Raw genomic sequence first — 10,211 nt, 5'->3', positions numbered from 1 at the left:
TAGTCCAAACAGAGAAACAAACATGGTTTAAGCTTTTTCTCATATTTTTGTTTCTTTTTTCCTGGCCACAATTAGACAGTGATCATTTCCACTGTGAGTGAGTCAGGAATGATAACGACTTGATTATTTAGGCAAAAAATGAGACTTTTTAAATTTATTTCATGTTCTGCGATAATTGCAAAACTTTTTCTGCTCTGGATTGTATCAAACGGTTATCCGTCAGCTTCCACACATCCCACAGTCTTCATATCTCCACGCTGGAGCCAGAGGAAAACTAATTTCATCTTTCATATGGTGGAAAAATCTCCAGATAATTTCCATTAAATCAACTCATTAACGTTCCACACAAACCTGAAAGTCAGTGGAGTGAGAGAGCTCAGTCCAACATCCAAGAAACCATCAGAGAGTGGGGGGTAATGTAGCGTTCTTTTAGAGCTCCGGGTCATTTTGGAGCCTCTGTCACTCTTTTACAGAATGAAGGAAGCTGCTCGGCTCATTTCTAAAAGCTTTTAATTTGAAATGTCAACAACAGTTTGGATACTGAGGCAGCCTTCATACTGGGGCTGTTCCAGTTCAGTTGTTTACGTATGTTTTTGAACTCTACTTCAGCAAATTTTCAATTAATCCAGTACCAAAACCTGCAGCTTGTTCAGGACTTTACAGCTCTGACTTCTGGATTTTATAACTTTTATATTCTTTAAGTGGTGAAACTTTATTTACATTATTTTAGAAAGGCAATTTAAATAATTTAAAGCATTGCACTTTTTAAAATCTTCATTAACTTTGCTTTATTTTAGCTTGTTTTGCTAACTTTAGCTTTAGCTGCTATCCTGCTGGTTTTAGCTTTTAGCTACTGGTATGCTAACATTAGGTTTAAGCTACTGTTTCTTTTAGCTTTTAGCTGCTGTTTTGTTTGTTTAAGCATTAAGTTAACCTTCTGCAGATTTTAGATTTCAGTTAATGTTTTGATTATTTTAGATCACACTGATTCTGTTTTGTTGGTTTTAGCGTTTAGCTACGGTTTTGCTAATGTTAGATACTGTTTTGCAAATTTGAACTTTTAGCTACTATTTTGTTGGTTTTACCTTTTAGCTATTGTGCTGCTATTTTAGCTTTCTACTTTCTGTTAGATTTATTTTTTTGAGCTACTGCTTTGTAAGTTTTAGCTTTTGTTCTGTAAAATGTAACTTTGTGCCACTATTTTGTTAGTTTTAAAATTTAGCTTTTGTTTTGCTGGTTTTAGGTGTCAGTTTTTTTTAATTGCCATTTTGACTTTTGCTTTGGCTATTTTTAGCTTTTGTTCAACAAATATTAGCAAAGTCATGCAGCTCGCAGCATTCACGCTGTATTTGTACAGAAATCACGTTTCCCGTCTTTTACTTGGGGAAGAATTGCTGCAGCTACAGCGTCCCTCCTGAAAGTCAAACAATCAGCTGAAGTGTTTCAACTTCGCCTGTGGGATCAGCATCTGAAGTAAAGAGGAACAGATCAGTCGGGATGATTTTAAATCAAGGACATGAGTCATGATTCAGATCTGCTGTTCACAAAATGCCACAAACATCGAGGCTGATTCTGCCTAAAACTCAAGGAGAGAGGATTTTATTAATCTTAAGAGAAATCACTGAAAAGAAACAACTCATCCCTAACCAGGTTCATGTTCCTTCAACTCCTGATCGGTGACATGAAGGTCACCAGTCCACTGACGGACTTGTGGTTTTGACTTGACCTTTTGACCCTTTCCCACTTTTGGATCCCAGCTCCTTCCTGATCACTCTGTCAGCCAAACCTCTCAGGAGACAACAGATTTTTATTCCAGTGTGTTGGACACATATTTGGCAGCTCTCCCACTCTCTCTTCCACCTCTCAGAGAAAAATGAGCTGCTTGCCTGCAGTCTTGATTTCAGAGCTGCCATCGCTGAGACCTTGAGAGGCTTTTTGTTCCAGGACAGAAACGCCTTTGAACAGAGACTCAAAGAAAACATGCAGTTGTAGCTCAGACCCACACGGAGGCAGCAGCGTGTTTGTGGCAGGACAAGGCGGCTCTGTAGGCAGTTGACCCCTGTGGAGACGAAGAGTGGGGGCCAGGCTCTGGTTCCCCTGGCTCCGAGCCTTCACACTCAGCCTGAAAAAGAAGAAGTGCAAAGCAGAGCCTTCGGACTCCATCTGCGGCTTCCACCACAGTCGAGACGAGGGAGACGGGGAGAGTCTGAGACAGGTGGAACCACCCCCGTCCAGCTGTCCCAGCCACCAGCATCTGGACCACGTCCCTGTCTCCCCATCATCCCTGCTCAGCCAACTCAAAGCTTCTTGTTTCTCTCCTCCTCATCATCACCGTCAGCTGGTCCTTCGCTCGTCTTTTCCTCAGTGATGTAATTCTGAATCTCGACAGAAAAAGAAGGTTGAATTTCTCTGCACTCCAGTTCTGCTCGGGTCAAAGATTTTATACAACTGCTACGATGCACACAAGGACAAGCACAAATCACATTTCTGAACTCAGTACAGTTTTAAGAGAAAACACCTTTAATTTGGTGTTTATGCATTTTTAATTTTGACAGATTTTTTTGTTTTATCTTGTAAGAAATTTAAAGGGGATTTTCCCAGTTTTACACAACAGTGTAACTGCTGACTCAGCATTATAAACAGTTTTTTCCTAATTTTTATTTGATTTTTTCCTGCATGTTTTTTTGTAATCTAACTACTTTTGCATTACTTTTTATGCTTTAGAAAATATTTAACTTTACTATAAAATGTCCAGGGGAAAACACATTGAGATCTCCCAAGTGTATTTAAAAACATTTTTTATTTAAATCTGCTTTATTGATTCTATTTATTTTTTTATACATGTATTTGTTATTTATTTATTTATTTTACGTGCTACTTTTAGCTTTTTGCTACATTTTTCCTACTTTTAGTTTTTAGCTACTAGCCTCTTTAACTATGCTACTTCTAGGTTTATGCTAGCCTTCTGCTAATTTTAGCTTTTAGCTAGCATTTTAGTAGTTTTTAGCTTTTAGTTTATTGTATGTTATATTTAGCTAGGCTTTTTTTTAGATTTAGGCTAGTCATTTGTTATTTTAGTTTTCATCTTTGCTACTTTTGGCTTTTAGCTCCTGTTAATCTCTTTCTTTAAGTTTTGAGCTAGGGTGTTTTATTTATTTATTTCATTTTACTATAGCGTTTTGCATCTTTAACTTTTTTTAGGGTTCTGCATCTTTTAGCTTCAACAACTCAGCTTCAGCTCCTTCAGCTAATTTCGGCTGTCGTTCACCATTCATTCTCACAGAAATGGCAGATTTTCCAAGTTCATATATGCGTCTGTATATGAAAATTAAATTGGGTTTATTTATGCTAAAATTCTACACTTTGCTTTTATATTTTGTTTTATATTTATTTATTGTTTTTTGCCTCTGGAAGTTACAAAAGGTGGTTTGTGAAAAAACAATGCTGAAGCGAAGTGCCCTGATGGCAGCACATTCTGTCTATTTCTGCTACATCTCTGTTGAACCGAGCCATTTAGTTGAAAACTGATACAAGAATAGGGAATAAAGTGTTGAGCAAGACAATCCAACAAGTCTGATTAGGCAGCGTGCAGCCAATTAGGCCTACTGGTTCTCATCTGCAGGCTGGTGAGCAGCAACGACAAGCACATTAGCCTATAGTGAAGAGCTTTTTGTCTGTCCCATAACATAATTATTCCCCTGCTGTTACATTTAATCTGATTCATGTAAGATTGAACTTCCTTCTAAAGTGCCGACAAGCAGCAAAGAGTTGTAGCTGCGCTCATGACACTGGGCTTGATTTTATAGAAGCGCATGCAAACGCTGAAAACAGAGGAGTTCAGAGGACACATACAAACACAGCAGTGCTGCTAATCTTCATAAGCTTCAGAGTCACACCAAATTTAATGTTCTTGTTTAAATGATGGAGACTCAAGACTCTGTGAAACATAATCTTCAGTAAATAAATCGCTTCAGCTGAGATGTTTTCTTTTTCTTTGAATTGTTGTTTTTGCCACAACGTCCTGACTCTTCTGTCGGATGTCTCACAAATCTTCTGACTTCAGTATCTTTCTTCTTATACAAGATCTTCTTATTTATTATCTGTGGACTGAACTCTGGGAGGTCAAATTCAGTTTCACAATGAGTCTAAAGCATCTGATGGAGGCCAAACTTTTTGTTTTCTTTAAACACACACACCTTTTTAATTATTTGATTTTGTCAAAACATTCAATCAGAAATCTAAAATAACTTTTCTAAAAGCAACAAAAAAGGTTGAATCATGTCATCTGGACTTCGTTTTTTTTGTTAAAAAGAAACGTTTCGCCCCTGATCCAAGAGGCTTCGTCAGTCTGAGGCCTAGCCATCTGGTATTACCCAGAAGCCACCCTGACTCTTGTGTTTCAAGCCTGCCTCAGATACCCCTGAAGTCTGGCCTTTTCACTAATGGTTTCAAAAACACAAAGTTTGTTTTCTCAGTCATCCAGACTGACGAAGCCTCTTGGATGAGGGGCGAAACGTTTCTTTTTAACAAAAAAAACGAAGTCCAGATGACATGATTCAACCTTTTTTGTTGTTATATACCTGGATGACTGAGAAAACAAACTTTGTGTTTTCTAAAAGCAATTGAAACCAAAACTAAAGGTAATGAGACAGTAGTTAAAAATAGCAAAATGCTCACAAAAAGTAGCAAAATATAGCAGCGTAGTAAACTTAAATGTAGAAAATTGCTATCTAAAAAATGCTAAACTGAATGCTAGCTAAAAGTAGCAAGTTGCTAGTTAAATTTAGCATAATATTGGCTAACAACTAAAATTAACATTGGTAGAATACACATTTGCAGTATTAACTTTAACAGCATTAGAATTAGCGTCAGTAGAACTAGTAAAATTAAAATTCGCAGTGCTATCATTAGCAGTAGCCGAAGAGGCGCAGGGTTTAGAGAAGGTTGGAGAAGGTGAGCTTGTGATCGCGAAGTCGCCATTTGAAATCCCCTGAATGTTACAACAAAATTTAAGTGGGAAAGGTGAAGCACCGCTTTTTGCCTCACTGTGGGCCCTTAACTCGCATCTGCTCCCCCGGGAGCCATAGATGTCAGCCCTCCCCTTAGCAAAAAATAGTTTATTTAAGTATACCACAAGTATACTTATTTTACACTAAAAATGGGGAATTGTACTTGAAGTTTACTTGTTATAAGCTTTATTTGACATACTTAAAAATTGTATAAAAATGCCCCAATTTAGTCCAAACAAGTATTAAATCAGTATACTTCTAGTACACTACAAGTATGGTGTGTAGTATACTTGATATACTTATACTTAACTTAAAGTATACTTGCAAAAATAAACTTCAAATGTGTTACTTTTTGTTAAGGGTCTGCTCCACACACGCGGGAGCTCTGTGGACGGAGGTTTCACCAGGAACAACATTTGGCATAAAAACTTTTAGGCGAGTTAATTGTGGCGATCCCTGAGAAAGAGAACGGCCAAAAGAAAACAAAAGTAGTAGAATCAGCATTATCTGTCTGATATAATTAGCATTAGTAGTATTAGCAATAGCAGAGCTAGCAATAGCAGTAGTAGCACTGGCGTTAGAAGCATTTGTAATGTGGGGAGGCCACACTGATGGGGGGTCTGGGGGTCCTCCCCCATAAAATTTTTAATAAAGTAGATGCCATTTCCTACATTCTGGTGTATTTTAACAGTTGTTAAACATCTACGTTTACCTCTATAAGTAAACATTTGGTTCAGTAACTATTTTAGAGAGCTCGGCACAAGAAGTAGCCTGACCAACAGCTCTCCTTGTGTGAATAGAGCACGCTCCGCTTCTCTCACGCATCCTATCAACTGCTGGCACTAACGTAGCGCTAAGCTAGCGTACAACACAGAGGTGTCTCCCGCTCCTCCCCCAACCCCGTCGACAAAAATCTCTGAAGAGATGAGCGTCCTGCAAGCCAAGTGACCGAGGAACACTGCATGCGGTGCGGTGAGTTGTTGTAACCAGGAAAACCAGGAGTGGACTTTTACTGGTTTGTGTATTCTCTTATTAATCAAGTGGAATGGAGCCGTTCACGTAGCAATAGAAACAGCACTGGGTGAACTAATATTTCATGGTAAATGTGGGGGGATCCAAATGAATATTTTTTAAATGTGAGGGGGGCAAGTCTCCTTCACATATAATTAACGTGACGCCTATGAATAGCAGTATTAGCAATAGCGGTAATAGCATAAGTATTCTGAAGTACAGCAGATGTCAAGAAGAACAGGTTTTAAATGACTTGAATCCATACTGACATATTTAAGAGGAGATTAAAAATATTTTTTTTATCAGGATTTACATAAATTAAGATACAATTTCAGGCTCTCTGATGAACTCTGGCAGCAGTTTGAGTGCCCGAGTTGTGACAACTGAAATGAACATTAGAGTGAATTTCCAGTAGTTATTTTTTTATTCAATCTGTAGTTTCTTCTGCTGCTTTGAAAAAAAGTGTAATTCTTCAAAAATGATAACTCCAAGTGAAAAACCAACAAAGTCCATGCTCAATAATCCAGGTATACAAGTGAAGAAGCAGCACATTTGAAAACATGCAGCATGTTTCTTCTCATCCATGATGTTTATGTGGAAGAGGAGCATTTGGCGGCACCCAAAAGAACATGCAAAATTGGTTTAGTGTCCCATTTATAAAATGCAACGTATTACATCGCAAGAGGAAATTAAGAACCGACAGAACCAGTGCCAGTGTTTTAAACAAATAAACCAAAAAATAAAAAAAGAAGTAAATTCATCATCCAAAAGCTTCACCAGTCACGTAAAGTTCAGCGCAATAATATTATTCCACAGATTTGTTTTTGTCTGCATATTAGCTCTATTGGTTTAAATTGTTTGTGTCTGCTTCCTGCTGGGGTTAATCCCGACTCTCCGTGTCCATCTAGTCCCAATCATTATCCCTAATAGACGTGCAGTTGGCTTCTGTTTGAAGACTCGTTGTTGTTGTTGTTGGCAAAACCTTAATATTTTCTTTTAGAAAATGCATTCATTTACAATAAAGATGGTTTCTGTTCACAACAACAGCCAGATCAGACGTTGGACATTAATATGCATCCTTCATATTAAAATCTATATTTAGATTATCTTTTTTTTTAAAGGTTTGTGTGATTTCTACGGTTTTTCCTGCGACAATCTGGATTTATTTTTTTTAAGAGTGAAATGGAAAATGCATCTCATCCAGTCTACCAGATGAAAACTAACAGATCTGAAATGCTTAATTAACAGCTTGAAAAAAAAAAAAAAACATGTTTGCTAATGTTCTTTCCAGCAATAAATAACGTGAGCGGCGTTCACATTCTGAAGTTAAATGAGGTGGAAATGTATATTTGGAGGTGTGATAACGCACCGCTGCGGGCACATGGTTCTATTACAGACGCTCTGGAGCATCTGATTCCTCCTGCAGGTAACGGCACGTACACAGAACAAACTGCACGAGGTGAGAATAGGCTTCACATTAGAGAAGAAACTTCTCAAAGCTCAAGTGCGTTTCATAAATTACAGATACTTCTGGAGACGGTACGCTGACGGTTCACAGAGTCCCAAATCTCTAAAGCTCATGTGGAAATATGAGGGAACTTTTTTGAAAAATCGTAAAACAATGCATTAGTTAAAGCTATAAAAGATGTATCAGTAAAATTTAATGGTTGAAAACTGCTTGCTAAGAGACTGGAATACTTTTTTCAGACAAACCAATCTTTTTTATTTCTCTCTCTTTCTCTCGGGTTTTCTGTAATCAAAATCGAGCAAGTGGATTGATTTCACTGAAACTTTCACAAAGGATTTTATCAGATTAATCTATGGAGTCGATCCAACTTAAAATGGCCGCCGCCAGGGCCGGATTTAGGAATATGGGGGCCCCTGGGCTGGAGTCAATACTGTATATGGGGGCCCTATATATATATATATATATATATATATATATATATATATATATACATATAGACCAAGGTTTTTACAGAGAACATCTTGAAAAATATGAAGAACAAAATACAGATTTCCATTTATTAATGACACTTCTGCATTCATCTTATTTGGAGGAACTAGAACCACAAACACTGTTGTCTGCCATTGTAAAATAATATTCCCTGACGCTCCTCCCCAATGCGTAAGATGCGTCAAAAGTGGACCAATAACAAGCAAGCATTCAAGATGGACGTTTTCCAGCACAAATTGGAACATTTTTCATCGGTGCTGTCAAAATCATCATAGTCATTGATTAAATTCTGACACTATCCATTCACAAAAACATAAAACATCCTTCGGGGCCCCTGAAATGCCGGGGCCCCGGGCTGCAGCCCCTGTAAGCCCCTGCTAAAATCCGGCCCAGGCCGCCACAGCCAACTGCGCTTAGGAAACACAACGAGCTATGGCTGCAGTCATTGTGTGGTTGTAGCTGAGCATCAGTCAAAACTCCAACTGTGAGTGCTACACATCGTGCAAGAGCTTTGTTAAAATGTTTATAGGAACAGTGCCAATAATGATGGTTGTCTGTTAGCAAAATATCTCATGAACCACTGGAGAGAAAGTCTTTGTTGGTTTTGGGAGTTATCCTAATTTATAATGGCTGCCAGTCATTTTAATCTTGGCTAACTAACGCTATTAACTATAGTCAACATAGACGGCTCAGCTACTTTTACATATTTGAAGCCAAAGTTGGTGTGGTAGTAGCTGAGAGTCGTCCTCAACACATACTCCAAGCAATAAACGAACAAAGCAAATATTACACAATATTTTTCCACAATCTTGTAACATTTACTACACAAAAATTGCTATAACTTACAGCGTTTTCCAGCCTATAAGTCACATTTTTTTGCATAGATTTGTCAGCCCTGTGACTTATATATGTTTTATTCCCATATTCATATTGACTGACGCTTTAAATTTCTAAGAACTGCAACAGCGAGTCCTTCTGTGCGTGCTCGTTACACTTAAATGGTGCAGGTGGAGGAACGCTGGAGAGGAAGCAGCTCTGGCCACAATGGATGGATGGATGGATGGATGGATGGATGGCATCGCACTGCCCAGGCAAAATGAAGCTGCTTTGACCATTAAATAAATGCATAATATATGCGACTTATACGCCGAAAAATACGGTATTTAAGATTACAAATGAACTAAAGTTTCTGTGGTAGTACCTGAGAGTTATTCTCTGAGCGCTAACACGGATATCGGTTAAAACTCTGACCTGAAAGGTGGCGGCCGATGTGCATTCCTTTAATAAATACGAGGCCTTTTAGGTACGTTTTGTTACGTATATTTTTTTAAATGCACATTTAAATGAAACATTAAAACTGCAGCGGTAATGTCCCTAAATTTCAGCTATTAAAGTGAGTGTCATGTTCGCTGTCAGAGCGCTGCCACATCTGCACCGTAGTGGAAAAGATAGATGTCCTAAATGTCCCCTTTACACATTTTTATAAGCGATCTAATCCCATTGCTGGTTATTGCCTTCATTTGTCTCCAGTATTACCATTACTGGAGGAGATTGGCAGTCCCTGGATATGCTTTTTTGGCGCCTTCTCTTTTTGCTTGAAATGTGTGAGCCAGGCGCCTCCTGGCACAGCGTGGTACCTATCTACTGATCATCTGTTATCGCTGACTGAACATATTGGATTGTTGGTTCAGAATGTGTTTTGTGGCCATTCAGAGAGCCGCACGTGCTCGTATGTGCTGAGTGTGCTCACTGTAGCCTAACTTGGACCTTAAACGTACAAAAGTAGTTCTCTCTGTGTGATTGTGTTTCATACTGTGCATGATTCAGAATGACGTGTTTGTTTGGATCTTTTGTCAAAAGCAACTCGAAGGAAACGTCCTTTGGTTTAACACTTAACTCTATAGCTCTGATTTTATGATACATGATGCAAATGATCAGAAAGTTGCAGCAATGCTGCATGAATCATGCTGCCTACATTACCCAAAATGCAACACAAAGGGTTCTCTCTGCAACTTTCATTTCTTATGCCCTTACAGACCTATAATCGAAAGCTATCCTGTCACTTCAAACACATCTACAAAACAAAACTGGTCCATCCGTCCGTCCGTCCATCCGTCCATCCATCCGTCCATCTGTCCATCCTTTCATCCCTTTGTCCTTGCATCGATCTATCCATTCGTTTGTCCGTCTATCTATCTATCTATCTATCTATCTATCTATCTATCTATCTATCT

This window comes from Nematolebias whitei, chromosome 15, assembly GCF_014905685.2.
Source record: "Nematolebias whitei isolate Nwh7 chromosome 15, NemWhi1, whole genome shotgun sequence".
NCBI classification, from domain to species: Eukaryota; Metazoa; Chordata; class Actinopteri; order Cyprinodontiformes; family Rivulidae; genus Nematolebias; species Nematolebias whitei.
The sequence above is the reverse complement of the archived record's forward strand: the minus strand, read 5'-3'. Positions refer to the sequence as shown.